The sequence below is a fragment of the Anser anser genome (genome assembly GCF_964211835.1).
Source record: "Anser anser genome assembly, chromosome: 2".
Taxonomy (NCBI): Eukaryota; Metazoa; Chordata; class Aves; order Anseriformes; family Anatidae; genus Anser; species Anser anser.
In genome coordinates this window covers 77,229,995-77,250,389 of record NC_139721.1, presented here as the reverse complement: position 1 = coordinate 77,250,389, position 20,395 = coordinate 77,229,995, and positions in this window count along the sequence as shown.

The following is a 20,395-nucleotide window of genomic DNA, read 5'->3' as shown; positions in this document are numbered from 1 at the left end:
TTTCTTCCTTCTCAGCGTTTTTGTGGCTTCTCTGCTTCCTTGTTCAGAGGAAGAGGTCTCCTGTCTGGTTGGAAGAATCACAAGTAGCTCCTGAATGGGAGCCTTCAGGCACATTTCCAGGGGGAAGCTCCTGCCTGCCTAAGACACCTAGCGCACCCCTCCCTGCTCAAGCAGGGTCACTTACTGCACCTAGCCCAGGACCACGTCCAGGCAGGTTTTGAGTATCTCCAGGGAAGGAGACTCCACAACCTTTCTGGGCAACTTATTCCAGTGCTCTGTCCCCCTCACAGTAAAGCTTTTCCTCATATTCAGATGGAACTTCCCTTGTTTCGCTTCATGCCCGCTGCTTCTCATCCTGCATCTGGGCTCCACTGAAAAGAGTCTGGACCCCATGCTCTTGACACCCTCTCCTAACATATCTATATATACTGAGAAGATCCCCTCTCAGCCTCCTCCAGGCTCTACAGGGCTCACCTGTTATGCCTAGGCACCTTTGCAAAACTGTACTGAGAAATTAATTAAATGCCATTCTTATTTGTAAACCCCTGCAAGATAATGGTTGCTAAGGGTATCATTCGCTATAGTGTTCTTTATTGCGTTGAAGCATCACCCATTAAAAGGACAGTTATGTTGTGACCCAAAATATTGATTTCATGTTAATTGCAAGGATCTGCAGGGTGTTCAGAGGCAAAGTCTTTGGCCAGCAGCCATATTAGGTTTACATGGCAAGGGCTTGGTAGCAGGGGGGCTGCAGGGGTGGACTCTGTGAGCAGAGCCCAGCAGCTGCCCCACGTCAGATCAGAGCCAGCTGCTGCCGGCTCCAAAAGGGACCTGCTGCTGGCCAGAGCCGAGCCAGCGAGTGACGCTGGTTGGGCCTCTGGGAGAGCAGATTTAAGAGGTGGGGAAAAAACCTGCTGTGTCACAATGTCTGGGAGAGAGAGGAGTGAGCAGCAGCCCTGTAGCCCCCAAGGTGAGTGCAGAAGGAGGGCAGGAGGTGCTCCAGGCAGGCAGCAGCAGTTCCCCTGGGGCCTGTGGAGAGGCCCCTGGTGGAGCAGGCTGTCCCCCTGCCCTCTGACTGACTGGGGGTCAGTCTGAGGTCTCCTGGAACTGCTTGTGTCAGCTGTGTGATATTCCCAGTTAATGTCTGGCCAGATGAAGTCCCCCACAAGGGTGTAATAAATGATATATCATTGATATAATAAATGATATACATGATATAATTAATCTTATATGTTTAAAGTGGCAGATCTTAGCACTAATTTTTTGAGGGTTCTGAATAAGACTGATTTACTGGTATGTTAAAAAGAAAATGAAAAACTGAGATTATATCAGCTGGATAGTTTTAGTAAATCTTAAATCTTAAAACCAGGGTAGGTAAAATAAATAGTGTATTGGTCTAACTGAGAATAAAGATAGATGATTACTTCAAAAAAAGTAATTATCTCAAAAAAAAAAATGTCCCAACTGTGACTGTACATGTATTTTTATGTAATTCCATTAAACTTGTGAAACTCTTGATGCCATGCAGGATAATTAAATATTTAATCATCTAAGAAATTACAGATAATGCATGGTATACATAGCTTAAAATTTCTCAAATTAAGTCATAACATTTTATTTGAAAACATATGAAACTATTACAAAAATATATAGAGTCTTATCGATCATGAAAACTTCTGGTGTGTGAATATGAAAAATTGACCTAGTATTTAAAGTATCACAGGATGAAGCCGTCTTACAAGTATACCTCAGATAAAACGAGACCTTGATTACACTACCCAGCTCTGTCTCATTAGATGATGTTGGTATGTGCTGAGAAGGCAAGTAAATCACAGCTAATTGTTAAGGGGTTGGGAGTTCCCTGTACCTCTGGATTACATCTGCTGTGCTCTAATGGCTTAGGTACAAATGGGAAAGAAAGCAACAAATCTTTGCATCCATTTAACATGAGTGACCTGGGAAACTATGTTTAGTGGATCTAGATATAGTAAAATTCAGAGAGATTGGCCTTTGATACTATAACCAGTAAGGCTCATGATACCATCCAAGTTCGAAAGCAAAGAACAACGAACACAATAGCCTCTCAGGAGAGTATACATCCACAGTCATCCAGTGTTGTGCAGAGCCCAAGAGGGTAGTGCCATGTGTAGAGTCCAGGCCAAGCACCAGGACTTGAGCACTTCAGCCAGCAGCAGCGAGTGTCCTCTTCCACTATGTCTGTGGTGCTGGTCACAGCTGAACCAAAGTCCTAGACTCATGTGCATATGTGACTCTGTACAGCATGGGGGGTGTGTGCATGTGTGTGTGTGTTAAGCTGCTATTCACCCACCCTACCCATCCCACTGACTAAATCTTGTATGTTACTGAGCGGTATGGTTCTGTTCTTGTGTCTACCTCATCTTAAATTCCACCATAAAGCCATAAAGTAAAGTTATCTGAATTCTTAGTAAATCCATAGAATATCAGGGAATCATGTGTGTATGCTATGCTTTGTTAGAACGTGATTTGGATTTCACCATAGATGAGTAAAAGAAACAGGTGAATTTTACACACAGTTTCATATAATTGTGACTTTTTTTTTTTTCAAGACTTCAGAATGATTAAACCTTAAAGCCTTTAAAGGTCTTTTTATATCACAGAATCACAGAATCACAGAATCGTCTAGGTTGGAAGAGACCTCCAAGATCATCTAGTCCAACCTCTGTCCTAACACTAACAAGTCCTACACTAAACCATATCACTAAGGGCTACATCTAAACGTCTTTTAAAGACCTCCATGGATGGCGACTCAACCACCTCCCTGGGCAGTCCATTCCAATGCCTAACAACCCTTTCAGTAAAGAAGTTCTTCCTAACATCCAACCTAAACCTCCCCTGGCACAACTTTCGCCCATTCCCCCTCGTCCTGTCACTAGGCACGTAGGAGAATAGACCAACCCCCACCTCTCTACAGCCTCCTTTAAGGTACCTATAGAGAGCGATGAGGTCTCCCCTGAGCCTCCTCTTCTCCAGGCTAAACAACCCCAGCTCCCTCAGCCTCTCCTCGTAAGACTTGTTCTCCAGACCCCTCACCAGCTTCGTTGCACTTCTCTGGACTCTCTCAAGCACCTCCATGTCCTTCTTGTAGCAAGGGGCCCAAAGCTGAACACAGTACTCGAGGTGCGGCCTCACCAGAGCCGAGTACAGGGGGAAAATCACCTCCCTAGACCTGCTGGCCACACTGCTTCTTATGCAAGCCAAGCTGCTGTTGGCCTTCTTGGCCACCTGAGCAGTGTAGATGGGCGCTCTACATTCTTGTAGATGGGCGTCACGTTTGCTAGCCGCCAGTCGACTGGGACCTCACCTGATAGCCAGGACTGCCAATAAATAATGGAAAGCGGCTTGGCCAGCTCCTCCGCCAGTTCGCTCAGTACCCTCGGGTGGATCCCATCTGGCCCCATTGACTTGCGTACATCCAAGTGTTGTAGCAGGTCACCAACCATTTCCTCATGGATAGCGAGGGCCACATCCTGCTCCCCATCCCCTTCCACCAGCTCAGGGTACCAGGTATCCAGAGAACAACCAGTCCTGCCGCTAAAGACTGAGGCAAAGAAAGTATTGACCACCTCAGCCTTTTCCTCATCTTTTGTAACTAAGTTTCCCCCCGCATCCAGTAAAGGATGGAGATTCTCCTTAGTCCTCCTTTTTGTGTTGATGTATTTGTAAAAACATTTTTTGTTATCTTCAACGGCAGTAGCCAGATTGAGCTCCAGGTGAGCTTTGGCCTTTCTAATTTTGTCCCTGCACAGCCTCGCAACATTCTTATAGTCCTCTTGACTAGCCCGACCTCTTTTCCAAAGATTATAAACCCTCCTTTTTCTCCTAAGCTCGAGCCACAACTCTCTGCTCAGCCAGGCCGGTCTAGTTCCGCGTCGGCTCGTCTTTGGGCACGTGGGGACAGACCGCTCCTGAGCCAGTAAGATTTCCTTCTTGAGGGGTGCCCAGCCTTCCTGGACTCCTTTGCCCTTCAGAACCTCCTCCCAAGGGACTCTGCCAACCAGTGTCCTCAAAGTCAGCCCTCCGGAAGTCCAAGACAGTGGTTTTACTGGTCCCCTTCCTGACTTCGCCAAGAATAGAGAACTGAACCATTTCGTGGTCACTCTGCCCAAGACAGCTCTCGACCACCACATCTCCCACCAGTCCGTCACTGTTTGTGAACAGAAGGTCTAGCGGGGCACCTCCCCTGGTAGGCTCTCTAACCAGCTGCGTCAGGAAGCTATCTTCCACGCTCTCCAGAAACCTCCTAGATTGCTTTCTCTGGGCTGTGTTGTGCTTCCAGGATATGTCTGGGAAGTTGAAGTCCCCCACGAGAACAAGCGCTGACGATTTCGCGGCTTCTGCCAGCTGCCTGTAGAACTCCTCATCAGTCTCCTCATCCTCGTTCGGCGGTCTATAACAGACCCCCACCAGGATGCTTGCCTTGTTGGCCTTCCCTCTGATCCTAACCCATAGGGACTCAACCTTATCATTCCCAGCCTCAAGTTCCTCAACATCTAAATACTCTCTAATATAGAGAGCCACACCACCACCCCTTCTGTGCTGCCTGTCCCTTCTGAAGAGCCTATAGCCAGACATTGCAGCACTCCAGTCATGAGAGTGGTCCCACCACGTTTCCGTGAAGATAACCAAGTCATAGCCTTCCCGCTGCACGATGACTTCCAGCTCCTCTTGTTTGTTACCCATGCTGCGTGCATTAGTGTAGATGCACTTCAGTCGGGCCATTGCCTTCTTCCCCGGCTTTGCCATTGTTCCCCCTGGCACAGCTCCAACAAGCCTTCTTTCAGCCCCATCCCCCTTCTTTCCTAGTTTAAAGCCCTCTCAACGAGCCCTGATAGCTCCTGGGCTAGGATCCGTTTTCCCCTTAGAGATAGGGACCCGTCTGCGGCCATCAGGCCGGGTGCCGAGTAAAGAGCCCCATGGTCAAAAAACCCAAAATTTCTGTGTTGGCACCAGCCTCTGAGCCACGTGTTAATCAGGTGGGCTTTCCGTGTCCTCTCAGTACCCCTCCCTGCTACTGCAGGGATAGATGAAAACACCACCTGTACTCCCGCTCCATCCACTAACCGTCCCAGTCCCCTAAAGTCCCATTTGATAGCCTTCAGGCTTCTCTCATCAATATCATCACTGCCAGCCTGGACTATCAAAAGAGGGTAGTAGTCAGAGGGACGGACCAGGTTGGGAAGCTTCCTGGCAACATCCCTGACCCTGGCCCCAGGGAGGCAGCAGACTTCCCTACGGGTAGGGTCAGGTCGACAAATAGGGCCCTCTGTTCCCCTGAGAAGGGAGTCTCCTACTACGATCACCCTTCTGTCTTTCTTGGTGGAGGCAGTCTTGAGGAGTGGAGTCGGCTTCCTCGTCCTAGGCACCCTCCTGGGTAGACTTTCTACCTCGTCCTCACCCACCGGTCTCTCAAGCTCCAGGGCCTCAAATCTGTTACGTAAGGGCACCTGGGAAGGTGGGGCCGGTAGGGGGGGGCGTTGCCTGAAAGGTCGAGCAGGGACCTGTCTCCATCCCTCCTCAACTTCTAGGTCGCCTCCCTCTGCCCAACAGCAACAGGGCAGGGGGTCCATCCCCATTAGGGGTGTCTCACCCCGGTACCTCTCCTATGTATAAAAATATGTACTCATATTTTTTACAAACCTCTATTTTTTTGCAGTTCATGCTTGAAAACTTTGGTCAACAACAACAAAAACAACAAAGATGGAAAAAAAAACATAAACAAACAAAACATAACAGATTTTGCTGATATGTTGCCCCTTATGTCATGATCAATCTGTTTTCTCTGTGGATATCTAAGAAGTTCCATGTCGGTATTGTATGTGTTAACTTAAAACATTTTCAAGGCAGACCTTGAAAGAAGAGAAAACATTTGCTTTACAATAAGGTAATTAAGTGTTAATCTCATGAGTTTTAATGGATTGTCTGAATCCATAAACCATTCATTACTTCTACTATCATGCCACTAGTAACATTATGAACCCAAACCTTCTTATTTTGCTTTGTTTGCTAAATTGCTCAATAATGGCTGCTGATTCTTTTAATAATAATACAGCTTAACTATTAGGCCAAAGGAAATCAACAATGGCAGTGTATTTATACACATTTATACACATTTAATACCATCTATGTCAATGGGGATAATAGAGATCAAAGAACAGAATGGTACAGATATTCTCTCATTCTACGTGATCTTTCAGGACCAATTTGAAATTAGGATTGTGAATTGAAATAAATCTGCATAGCCCAAAATCAGATAAAGATCTCATAAGGGCAAGCAACAAAGCAATAAGAATTAAATATGACCTACAGAGACCTCATGATATCAGTGAAAATAAAATAACATAATCAGAGCAGGAATTATATCCTTGTGATCTATCCTAGCATTTATGTACTTCTAGTTGTTTACTGCCACAATCTTTGAACCAATAGAAACAGATAAAGGGGATCTTTGAAGACAAAACTAAAGAAAAAAATGAGTGACAAGTCCCAGACTCAACCATCTCTACCAGATCTTTGATTGTCTGAAAGCTATTAATGGAGGAGCATTCCATGCAAGTGGACAAATGTCTGGTTTTTTGAGTGTGTGTGTGTTTATTTCTGAACCTTATATGGTTACCCATAATTTAAGTCCCTGTATAATTCATTCAATCTGTGTTATTCTTATATAGCGTTATTAATAAGATTCTAACACCATTAAGTTTATTAAAAAACTATCTGTATGTCATTTGAACTGTTTATCCTCTATAATGAAAAACTACAACAACAACAACAACAAAAACATTTGAAATTATTTGGAGGGTGGGTTTCTTTTTGTTGTTGTTGTTGTTGCTTTCCTCTTTGAAAGTGTTGCACCATGCTAAGAATAATTAACTATGTATTAAGAAATGATTTGAAAAAATGCCTGCCATAACATTAGCAATGGATAATACCATGAAATGCTAGAACTAAATGTGTGTCTAGAGAAGCCCTTGGTGTCAATAAAATAGAGAACTAAGAAATACACTGATGGAATTATTGTTCATATATCGCTTTTTGTGTGAATCCAAAAAGTTGCAAAATGTATATATAAAGAAAAGCAATATCCTGTGAGGAATTTGTTGTTCTTACATCATTCACACAGGGGCAACAGTGCTAGGTACAGAATAAAGGAAAATGAGACTTTATACCCTTTTTTAGCATAGGATTAACATTTGCATTTATTGCTTTGCACCAGAAAGTGCTGGTTCCTTTTGGTTTCCAACATGAAAGCCAGACATTAATATTCTAGCAAAGTTGACAGCAAGTTATATAATATTACATCCCTGATGATGGAAATCTGGGATGATGCAACATCACACAGATCTCTGGTCAGAACATGACAGTGCGCAAATTCATGATGAAGTTCACTGCTATTGTGGTCTTTTCTTCAAGAGAATCTATTTATAGAAATATGTTCCTTCATATCAAGACATGCCAGTGATGTTTTCAGTTATGCCAGCTGGGAACTAGCTGTAGTCTCTTCTGGATCAATTTATTCTATACCAAAACAAACATATGTATAGCACAACACAGTACACAAGGTCCTGATTTTGGCTGGGATAGAGTTATGTTTCTTCTTAGTAGTTGGGATGGTGCTGTGTTTTGAATTTAGGATGAGAATAATGCTGATAGTTCACTGATGTTTTAGTTGTTGCAGAGCTAAGGACTTTTCAACATCTCGTGCTGTCCTTCCAACGAGGAGGCTGGGAATGCATCAGAAGCTGGGAGGGGACAGAACCAGGACAGCTGACCCAGACTGGCCAAATGGTTATTCCATACCATATGGCGTCATGCTGAACAATACAACTGGGTAGAGTTGGCTGGGGTGGGGCAGGCACCCTCTGCTTGAGGATGGGATGGACATCGGTCAACAGGTGATGAGTTATTACATTGTGCATCAGTTGTTTTGTGTATTTTTTTATGATGATGATGATGGTAAATATTTTCACTTTCTTCTCTGTCCTATTAATCTGTCTTTATATAAATCCATGAGTTTTGCTTTTTCTCTGATTCTCTCCCTCACCCCACTGGAGGGGAATGAGTCTGTGTGGTACTTCGCTGCCTGAGGGGTTAAACCACAACACAAGGCCAAGTAATATGAGCACAGCACAGGTCTGCACCTACTCAGGTCAATTGTTAGGTGTACCACTAACTTTCTGATGTGCAATAGTCATCTGATTAAGACTGCCACATTCATTACAAATGCTTAGGGAACACTTGGTAGCTGTTTTGCCTTTCCCTTACCTAACCTCAGGATAGGCAGTCATCTAACAGGCTGGGGACTCCAAAAGTACCACTGAAACTGTAAATTTCCTTTTGGAACTGAAATTTCCTTTTGGAAGATTTTTAAAGAAAATGTGTGTCAAAATTAGAATAATGAAACAGTTTATTCCTAAGTGTTGCAAGAAAGAGCTCTTAAGACATTCACTTGGATTAGCACTTTTTTATGAATTGAAATTTTAAGAAGATTGGCAGTTTCCAAAGCATTTTAATTTTGGTCTTGCTGTTTCAATGGAAAATTAGTTTCTTTTGTTTTTGATATCCAAGCCCAACTTCCATCTTTGCTACATGCAACTAGCTTTTCACCTCTATAATTTCAATTCAGCCCTTAAAAACTCACTTAGGTTTAGTGACCTTTTCATTGTATTTTAGTACCTATGTCAACTATGTCAGGTCAAAGCTTTTTGTATGAATGAATTTTTTGATCCATTCACTAATATAACTGAGAAAAAAATATTCTTAAAATAAGGAAGGCAAGAGAAATGCAGAGATCGGGACTTTTTATTACTGTAAATTGTTACCAAAGTAGAAATTTCATTGCTTTAACTAATGAAAGTTAAATATTTTCATTTGATTTACTGCTAGTGGTTTTGTTTCTTTGTTTTGTTCTGTTTTGTTTTATTTATAGCTTTAGTATATTAGCTCATTAAAAACATTCATCCACAGTAGCTAGTAGTAGTACGTTCATTAAAATGGGATACAGACAACACTTTTTACCTTTTCTTCTTTGCTTAAGTAGGATTTTGAAATGTTGATGGTGTTTACCTTCCTTTGAGGACTGTGGTGACCATTGGGTCTCCAAACTCTGAGAACTTTACAAAGCAGTAGTATTTTTAATTTCATTGAACTTCTGTCACAACCTGTTGAAGATTAAATGTAATTACTGTATTTCAGGGGAATTACACAAATGAGAATCTACTTCATTCATTCTACTATTTTCTTGCATCTGAGTGCTGAAGTGAATCCAGCTGTATCAAAGCTAGAGTGAAGAAATTGGATTTCTGGAAGACAGAGCTGCGGAGACATAAATAAGTGGCAACTTTTTACTTTAAGAACATGAAACAAATGCAAAATATTTGATTGGGAACTTTAACAGTTCCAGATTACCAAACGATATTTCCAATAAACATGAATAATTCAGTGACTGAAGTCAGGGCAAGAAGAAAAATACTGAATTGCTTCTGTAGTATTTATTTTAAGATATTTTTTTACATAGCCTTGCAACAGCTTCTTCCTTGTTTCATTGTGAGAATAACCGTGAAAAATACGTTTGAATCAACTGGAGCCGTACTGTCTTTAAACTTTAGACTCGATTACTCTGGTAATGTGACTCTACAGTGGAATGGCATGATAGGGAAATTAGTGAAGTAAAACTCAGTTTATTTATTTATGTATTTATTTACGATGTCTTTAAGAAAGTGGATTTTATGTATTTATAAACATGCTCCCATTTCTATAAAACTTTGGCTAATTTTATGTCTATTGTATGTTTTTCCTCACTTTGTGAATTTATGATTGAATTATATTTCCATAGTCTGCTTTTCTGATAAGCAAACAGAAAAAAAAAAAATCCCATCTCTATTGTGTGAGTGTAGAGGTTTTCATCTGGGAAGATATCTGTGCCTAAGGAAAGTGTAGACCTTTTCATCTTGCTATAAGCAATACATTCCTCAGTGCTACCTTTAAGAACAGTTCCTGGGGAAGGCTGCCCTTTCCTTCTCAGTACACGCCACCTTTTTAAACCTTTTTCTGCTGTTCTTTCTGATTGCTTACACATGTACCTTTCATTCATTGTACATACATACAAACATCACTATTTCCGTTATAAATCTATGCAGCATGAATGTTCAAGTATTTACAGTATCTGAGAATTTGGTACTACAACATTTCAGAAGAAAATAGAAGTTTATGTCTGCAGTTTCCAACATTGTTACTGGATGGTATCTATTAGTCCATTAAGAGCTCATCAAAGTTTGAATAATGGCAAACAGGAAGAGCACTGCTATAAATCACCAATTTTGTGAACAAAAGGTTTCTTCAGCTTGAGGCTGCATGGTAGAACTTTGAGTTTTTGCTATGAATTCGGCTCCTCTGTTCCAATGAATTGGATTATTGCTACTCTACGGAAAGGTTACCATGAGATTCCTAGTACGAAAAGTATAGTATCAAGTATAATGCTTGACAAAAACTAAGACCACAACACTCTGCATGGTGCCAAAGGTCAATCTGTATATGACTTTTGTCTAGACGTTTAGCTATAATTTTTTAGTTTGAAGGAACATAATACAGGTTCTGGATACTATTATGTAATATAAGCATTCTGATTATTCATTCTGATTGTCTTATTAATGTCTTATATGTATTTCACACTGATAAAATCATAATTATAATCTTTAGGACCTGGAAAATATGATCTTTCCCTTTAATCTGTCAAAACGTTCAATTTTTTTGATCATACACATTTTATTTCTTTCAGCAGTTCACAGGAGACTGGTCATAGCAAGCCACAGGGCATCTTAAAAGGAAGGTTTATTTTTAATTTCTTCTATATATTTACATATATGAATGTATTACAAATCTTGGCAATTCAACACCATTCAGCAAAGACAGCAACAGTTACCTTACAGAAAAATAATGTGATCTCTGTAATGCAATGTATTGCAACTTCATATATATATGAATGTGTATATATATACATATACACATACATTGGATTAATTATAAGTATCACAGTAGAGATCAGTATTGCTGTACCAATCTTCTAATTGACAGCTAAAGTTAACTATTCAAATAGTACTGAAATCTAAGAGTCATAGTTATTGGCAGCCTATTGAAAAAATGTGGGGGATGGTCTATTAATGTTGTTTTTAGCTGTTTTTTACAGGGAAGATTCAACTATATAGTGGCTGCTAAGTATCTTTCTCACTGTCAATGAAACTATATAATCAGATTATCTGCATAGTCAAATAACACATCTGAAATGTGAAAAGAGGAAGAAAATTGTTACATGAAGATAAAGGCTTAGGGTTCCTTTAAGCCCATGTTTGGGCCATGGATTAAGCTCTTTCACTGAATTTAACCAATTTAACTATTATATTTGGAGAATATCTGGGAATTGATAGGTATTAAAACTCCTTCACTTTTCCCCCAAAGCAATATATCAAGCCCTCAGAAAACATCTTCGGGCAGCAACTTATGTGTGAATATCAGTATTGAAACCTGAATGTCACTTGGCTGCGGGGAAATTAAATGAAACAAAATGAAGTTTTTTACCAGGTACCACAGCAAAAAAACTTTTCTTTGTATTCTAGATTTAATAGAGTGTAGTAGAATGCATGACAAAAACAAAATTCATGGCTAACAAATTGTTCATGGTGTTCGAACTGACTCAGACAACCTAGAGTATTTACTTGAGATTTTACATAAAATGAAACAAGGCAGAGCTCCTTGTGTCTGTAAATTTTGAACAAAACCGTACTCTCTTCAATAAACCATGTTTACATAGGCCTCAAGAAGCCTTTCAAAACTCTGTGTTTGTGTGATCTAACACCTGGATGTGGCGATTCACTGCTTTATTCTATTGATGGAAATTTAGCATTTAAACTTTGCTGGCAGTATATTGCTACTATTATTGGTGTTTCTCTGCAGAGCAGGAAACTGATGTGCTGTTGGCTTCCAGACAGATTCTCAGTGATAACCAAGTCTCTGGCTTTGATATAGAAAACATTCTGTAATTTGGGTCTGATATATGTTAGAAATTGAACGTGTTTGGCTGAGATCAGAAGAAATGTTTGAGACCATAATTAAAAGCACTGCAGTATGGAGAAAGGCTCTTGTAAGTAAAGAGACGCTGTTCTGCAGCTAGCAATTAAGCACAGAACTAGAATGATTTTAGTTAGACTCAGGACAGTAGCAAAGACTTTGGGCAGACTGTCAATGGGTATAACTTAGCAGGAAGTGTCTTGGCAAGGAGTTAGGAGCTAACAACACTGAATGTCAAACCCAGTATTGCAGGACAAATTTTTCAGGGGACCTAGCTTCAAGGAGGACATGAGAAGTATTAGAGTAAGCTGCCTTCTGAAAACTGAATTACCTGACAGTAAAATCATTAAGCTATGCTGGTCCAGGGAAGAATCAGCAGTAAATCAAGAGCTTACTAGACTTGTAATTAACACATCAGAGAGAAATAAGGTGAAGAACTTGGTACACGCATGCAATTTCTTTTTGCTATTACTTACCAGAAGGTTTAAATTAGGTGCCTTCAGTGTGGGAACTTGCTGAGGGAGGGTGAGATTGACAGATTTGTGATAGTGCCTGCATGACATACGGTTTCCCATCCCATCTTCTTCCAGCATTGTCATTCTTTGTACTCACATGCAATACTGCTCTATAGGGGTGGGATCTGAGTACCTTCCCTTCAATTGGCTCTCCCTTTCAAAGAGCAGATGAATAAACAGTAGCATCATTCTATCATTCTGGTAGAGTAGATGGAACAACAGATCTGACTGGATCATTTTGGAAAAATCTGCCTACAATACTACTACTAATAAACAGAGCATTTTTTTTTTCTCTATCTTTTCATGGTGAATTTTTTGGTACTGTTATACATATGAAGTAAACATCAGTAAGTGGATTTTAACCCAACATTTTGATAAGCTAAATGGCAGCATTATCCAATTTGAAATGTGATTAAATCTGGAAATCTCTTTTTAAAATATCAACCAGGATGTTATGAGTGTGTGCTGAGCTACAAATAAATAGGATATAAATTTACCCTGAGGTGATTAATATTGTTCTCTCTAATAAAGCTACTACAGAACTACTCTAAGATTTGGAATGTGCAGCCTTTCATCAACCATCTTTCTGAAGCTTCTTTTTTTTTTTTTTTTTTCTTCACCATGGGCACAATTCATTATTGACATAATCTTAAAATAAATAAATAAATACAGGCTGTATTTGCTTAGCCAGTTAAATCTGATTTGAAATTTGTCTTATCTAACGTATTTGGGTCATAAATACAAGAAAAAAATATTGAGTATTTACACCATTCAATCATTCATTTAAAAGATTTCAAATAATTTATACCAAAGACGTACCGTTGAATTCTACTACTCAGGAGTTCCTAAACTGGATACCCTTAAAGTCAAATGAGATGTGATTTGCTTATTTTCATGGTCTAATGCTAAAAGGCTTTTATTTTTTACCTTCATTGTCGTTTACAGTAGCTCCAAATCTTCCTTAAAACTGCTAAGCAGCACTTTACAAATACAACTCTTAACATTTTAAAATATTTAAACCTTTGTTACCATTACATAGAGTAGATTTCTGTGATCTGGAACTAACCTTGTTAGATATTATTTTCTATGCTTTGTAATCATACACTCATGTAGAATGATCATTCAAAACATTATCTTTTAAATTGCTAGACTGGAATGACTTGAACATGTTGTAGCATTTCTTTATGAATAGGTCCCTGTCAACTAGGTCATCTGTGTATAACTGAAGTCTGCCTCACTGACATAAAATGCATGATCTTTTTCCACTTTCATTAAATTTCATCATGATTTCATAACTTCCTGAGAAGGGTATGCTAATATAACAGACATGGACATTTACCAAGAGTACATCATGGGTGACATCCTCTACTTTGTAGCACTACCTTTTATTGAAATGTGAATAGCTGAAATTTGTGGCTGCTCAAAGTACATTTCTTTGGCTTCATCAGAAATAAGGGTAATGTAAATTATTTCTCAGTTGAGGCCAATTCAAAAATATTGAATCATAGAACGGTTTGGGTTGGAAGGGACCTTAAAGATCATCTAGTTCCAACCCCTTTCTATGGGCAGAGACAAATTCCACTAGACCAGGTTTCTCAAAACCCCACCAAACCTGGCCTTGAACAAGGATGAGTTATGCACAGCTCCTCTGGGCAACCTGTTCCAGTGCTTCATCAGCCATATCCTAGCTTTGATTTCAAATGAGAACTTATTAAAAAAAAATATATATATATAATTTTTCAGTAATATTAATACAGTTTTTTGTTACTTTGTTTGTTTGTTTGTTTGTTTTTGTAGGAAAGATCAAATTTGATGAAACAGGAAGACCAACTGGCACATTTTGAAAGATTAACAAAGACATGAATAATCATAAGTTCCTTAATGGCTAAAAAAATGAAAAGTCCATTATTAGCAGCCTGTATCTTTATGGACTTACTGAAAATTCAAATCCAAGATGATTTTGCATTATTTAAACACCTTATTTATATAAATATATTTATACAAATTGTATATATTTAAAATTTATTTCATTTTTATATATTTTATATACAGTATATATAGTATGTATATGTTCACAAATTTGTGGTATGCTGACACTATTTCATTCCAATTTTGAGTGAGCAACTTCTAATATTTTCTCTATTTGGCAAATGACTGTTCTACTTTTGGTGGAGATAGAGTTAATTTTCTTCACAGCAGCTCATGTGGTGCTGTGTTTTGAATTTTTTGCCTAAACAATGTTGCTAACACATGGATGTTTAAACTATTATTCAACAAAGCTTACACAGAGTCAAGGACTTTTCTTCTCGTACTGCCCTGCCAGGGAGTAGGCTGAGTGCACAAGAAGCTAAGAGGGAACAGAACTAGTACAGATAACCCCAACTGACCAAAGGGATTTCCATACCATATGATGTCATGCTGAGCAATAAAAGTTGGGCTAAAGAAGGATGAAGGGGGACGTTTGGAGTTACAGTGTTTGTCATACATTCTTGTGTGTACTTCTCAAATAACCATTACACATACTGACTGAGGCACTGCTTTCTAGGAAATGGCTGAATATCTGCCTGCCCAATGAGAAAGAGTGAATGAATTCCTTATTTTGCTTTGCTTTCATGTGCAACTTTTCTTTACTTATTATACTGTCTTTTTCTCAACATACTTCTTTTTCTCATTTTTGCATTTCTGATCCTTTCCCCTAACCCATCACAGGAGAGTGAGTGAGTACCTATCTGGGGCTTAGCTGCATATTGAGGTTAAGCCACAACAGTAGCCCAGTTTTATTCCATAAAATAAAAGAAATGTATAGTACTTCAATTTGTTACAAAAGATTTTGGCAGACATAGTCACACTACAGTTCTAACTATTCCTGATTCTTGCAGAGTTGACCATCTCTCACTTTATTATCAGATATCCTTGAAATTGGAGATACATGGATTTGATGGATGGACTATTCAGTGGATGAGGAATTGGCAGCATCTAGAAAGTTGCTGTCAATGGCTCAAAGTCTAAATGGAGATCAGTGATGAGCAGTGTTCTGGGGGATCCGTATTGAGACTGTCCAACAAGTTTTCAGACCACACCAGACTCAGTGGTGCAGTTGATATGATAGATAGAAGGGATGGCATCCAGAGGGATCTGGACAGGCTTTAGAAGTGGCTGCACATGAACCTCATGAAGTTCAACAAAGACAAGTGCAAGGTGCTGCACAGGAGTAGGGACAATCACTCGTACCAGTACAGACTTTGGTAAGAATGGACAGAGAACAGCCATGAGAAGGACCTAGGTGAATGAAAATTTGGACAGCCTAGAAAGCCAATAATATCCTGGTCTGCTTAAAAAGAAGTGTGGCCAGCAGGTTAAAGGAAGTGATTTGCCACCTCTACTCTACTCTTGTGATACCCCACCTAGAACACTGCATTCAGGTCTGGGGTCCTCAACACAAGAAAGACATAAAGCTGTTGGAGCAGGTCCAGAAGAGGGCCACAAAAATGATCAGAGTCCTGGAACACCTCATCTGTAAAGAAAGGCTGAAGGACATGGGTTTGTTCAGCCTAGAGAAGGATCTGGGGAGACATTACTACAGCCTTTCAGTACTGAAACTGGACTTATAAGAAAAATGGGAAGAGACTTTTTACTAGGACCTGTAGTGATAGGACAAGGGGCAATGGATGTAAACAGTAAGAAGGTAGATTTAGACTGGATATAAGAAAAAAAATTTTCGTGATGAGGGTGATGAGACACTGGAACAGGTTACCCACAGAAGCTGTGGATGCCCCATCCCTGGAAGTGTTCAAGGATGGATGGGACTTTGAGCAACCCAATCTAGTGGAAAGTGTCCCTGCCCATGGCAGGGAGTTGGAACTGGATGCTCTATAAGGTCCCTTCAAAAGCAAACATTCTATAATTCTGTGATTCTACGATTCCTTTTTTTTTTTCATAACCTTCAGTGCTCAGAATGTAGCTAAAAAGTACTTGCTCTATGTGCATTATTTACTTCTTTCAGAAGTAATTCCAAATGGCTTTGTGATTTTTTTTGTAAATAAATAAATAAATAAATTGAAACACTGGTATAGCTATTGAAATTTCAAATAAGATTAAAAAAAAAAAAGAATAAAAGAATAGAGCATGACCTTATTAACTATCCCATGGCCATTTGCAAATCTAGAAGTTGAAAAAAAAAAATAATGCAGTGATTCAAATGTGTATATGGTTGCTCTAACTACTCAAGCTTAAACCAACCTTCATATTCTCATGAGTTGGTCTTCTCTGGGATTTATTCTAATTGCTTTTTATCAATACATTTTTCTTTCATCTCATTATTCCTGTTATAATTCACAAAGGATATCATACTCATTAATGAGAATTAGCAAGGCCTTATTAAGATCAAATGCCCTTTTCCCTTTTTGCCCTTTTGCTCAAGGGCAACTACTGTAGATCTTTCTGATATCCTGGGTAGAAGTTAAAGTAATTTATTTCATGGTAAATTATACTTCAGTGCCAGAATCCCAGTGTCACATGAGGCACTCAGTGACAATCCTATTCACAATATTACCAAGAGCATTTAACAATGCTGTTTTACTTTTTTTTTTCCTCTCCTGAAGGTTGAAACATGTCATTGCTAGAACAAGCACCACAGCTGGTGTATGAGATGCGAAAGATATCCCTACTCTCTGTCCTAAGGGCAATTAAATGCAGTCCTGAAGGACATAAGTAACTGAAAGAGGATTTTGATTTTTTATGTACAATTTCTGTCAAAACCAACAGGTATTAGTTCTGCATTACCAAGAGCAATATTTCAAAGGTAGCTTAGTGTGTTAATCTACTACTCTTTTCAAAGTACAAAAAAAAATGATTCTGCTGTTTTCACCCTTGCTAGAATTTACTGTTTTCACTTGTTCATACTATTAAAAAGTATTTACAAATAAAGTGTATAAAGAGATATTGACATAGATGTCAATTCAAATTAAAATAAATTCATTGGATTCACAAAATCAAGGATGATAGTTTATAGAACATCCAAAAAATTGTTTCAGTTGATACTAAGTATCAATACTGCTCAATCCAGTATGTTTTGTCATAGCAGCTTCCCAAAAAGCAGGAGGCTATGCAGCCTCCCTGCTTTAGGGTTTGTTTCTTTATATATATGTGTGTGTGATATATGTATAGTTAATAAAAATATATATTACAATTATGTGCAATTTTATATATTAAATATATATATTAACATACATATATATCAATATAATATCTTTTATTATATAATATCTTATATCTTATATAATAAGATATTTATTTTATTACTTATTAATTATTTATAAGCTTTTATTATATAATGTATATTATTTAATAAGCTATACTAAATTATATGCGATTAAATATTATATTCCATTATATATTGTACATCTTGTCATATTTTATTTATATATATATATGTATATACATATATATTTGGTCCTTCTATTCAAACTCTTAATAATTACATGGTACCAGTCTACAGTAGCCTTCCAAAGGTTTGAATTCTGCTTTGTGCATGAACATATGCGATATACATATAAGACCAGTAGATTTGTTTCAGACAAAATTAAATGTCACACTTTCAAGCATTTTGTCACTTTCAGTTCACTTTTTCTGTACATTGACCATGACAGTATCATACCGATTTGACACAATGAGAGACATTGTCCAAGCATCCAGGGATCATGTTAGGAAAACCAAAGTCCTTTTAGAATTGTGTTTGGCCAGGGACATCAAGGGCAATAAGAAATGGTTCTATAGGTACATCAGTAATAAAAGGATAACTAGAAAATTATGGGCCCTATCCAGAAGGAAATGGGAGGCCTGGTCACCCAGGATATGGAGAAGGCTGGCCGACTAAATGACTATTTTTCCTCAGTTTTCATCGACAAGATCTCCAGGCACATGTTTCAGGCCCCAGAAGGCAACAGCAGGGATTGGAAGAATGATGAATTTTCTAGTGTAGAAGATGAGGTTCAAGATCATCTAAGGATCCTGAAGGTGCACAAGTCCATGGGACCTGATGAGTTACATCTGCAGGTCCTGAGGGAACTGATGGAGGTAGTTGCTAAGCCACTATCCATCATATTTGAGAAGTCATAACAGACTGGTGAAGTTTGCACTGACTTGAAGAGGGGAAACATTACCCTCATTTTTAAAAACGGGAAAAATAAAGACCTGGGAACTATAGGCCAGTCAGTCTCACCTCTGTGCCTGGCAAGATAATGGAGCAGATCCTCCTGGAAACTATGCTAAGGCACATGGAAAACAGAGAGGTGATTGATGACAGCCGACATGGCTTCACTAAGGGCAGATCATACCTGACAAATCTGGTGGCCTTCTACAATGGGGTTACAGCATCGGTGGATAGGGGAAGAGAAACTAACATCTTCTACCTGGACTTGTGCAAAGTGTTTGACACCATCCCACATGATATCTTTGTCTCTAAATTGGAGAAACATGGATTTGACAGATGGACCACTCAGTTGGTAAGGAATTGGCTGCATGGTCACACTCAAAGAGTTTCAGTCAACGGCTCAATGTCCAAGTGGAGATCAGTGGTGAGTGATGTTCCTCAGGGGTCAGTATTAGGACCACTGCTGTTTAATATCTTTGTCAGTGACATGGACAATGAAACTGAGTGCATCCTCAGCAAGTTGGCCAATGACACCAAGCTGTATAATGCGATCAACATGCTGGAAGGAAGGGATGCCATCCAGAGGAACCCAGACAGGCTTGAGAGGTGGGCCTTTACAAACCTCATGAGGTTCAACAAGGATAAGTGCAAGGTCCTGCATCTGGGCCAGGGCAATCCCAAGCACGAATACAGGTTGGGCAGAAAATGGATTGAGAGCAGCCCTAGGACAAGTACCTAAAGGTGCTGGTTGATGAGAAGTTTGACATAAGCAGGCAATGTGCACTTGCAGCTCAGAAAGCCTGGGCTACATCAAAAGAAGCATGGCCAGCAGGTCGAGGGAAGTGATTCTCCCACTCTACTCTGTTCTTGTGAGACCCTACCTGGAGTACTGTGTTCAGCTCTGGGGCCACCAGCACAAGAAGAACAAAGAAGTATTAGAACAAGTCCAGGGAAGGATCACAAAGATGATCAAGGGGCTGGAGCACCTCTCCTGTAAAGACAGCCTGAGACAGTTGGGGTCTTCTCCCTGGAGAAGACTCTGGAGAGAACTTATAGCAGCCTTTCAATAAGTAAAGGGGGACCACAGAGAAGCTGGAGAGGGACTGTTTATCAGGGATCATAGTGGTAGGACAAGGAGTAATGGCTTTAAACTAAAAGAGGGTAGGTTTAGATTAGATATTAGGAAGAAACTCTTTACCATGAAGGTGGTGAGAGAGGTTGCCCAGCGAAGCTGTGGATACTCCACCCCTTGAAGTCAAGGCCAGGTTGGACTGGGCTTTGAGCAACCTGATATACTGGGAGGTGTCCCTGACAATGGCAGGGGGTCAGAATAAGATGATCTTTACGGTCCCTTCCAAACCAAACCATTCTATGATTATATGAAACATACTCTACAGATCTCTTTTATATGCTTGTATCGTCTTATGAAATTTAAAGTTGGCATCATGCTATTTATTGTTCAGTTTAACATCACCTCATGTAAAGTCATCTTTTTCTGGATTTGTAGGTACAGTGTTTTCTTCCATGGATCATTGAGCTCCATCTGCTATTAAGCTGTCAATGCCACGTATGTTACTATTTTGATTAAAAAGGATTTTCTAATATGACTGCATTTATAACATGCATTTAT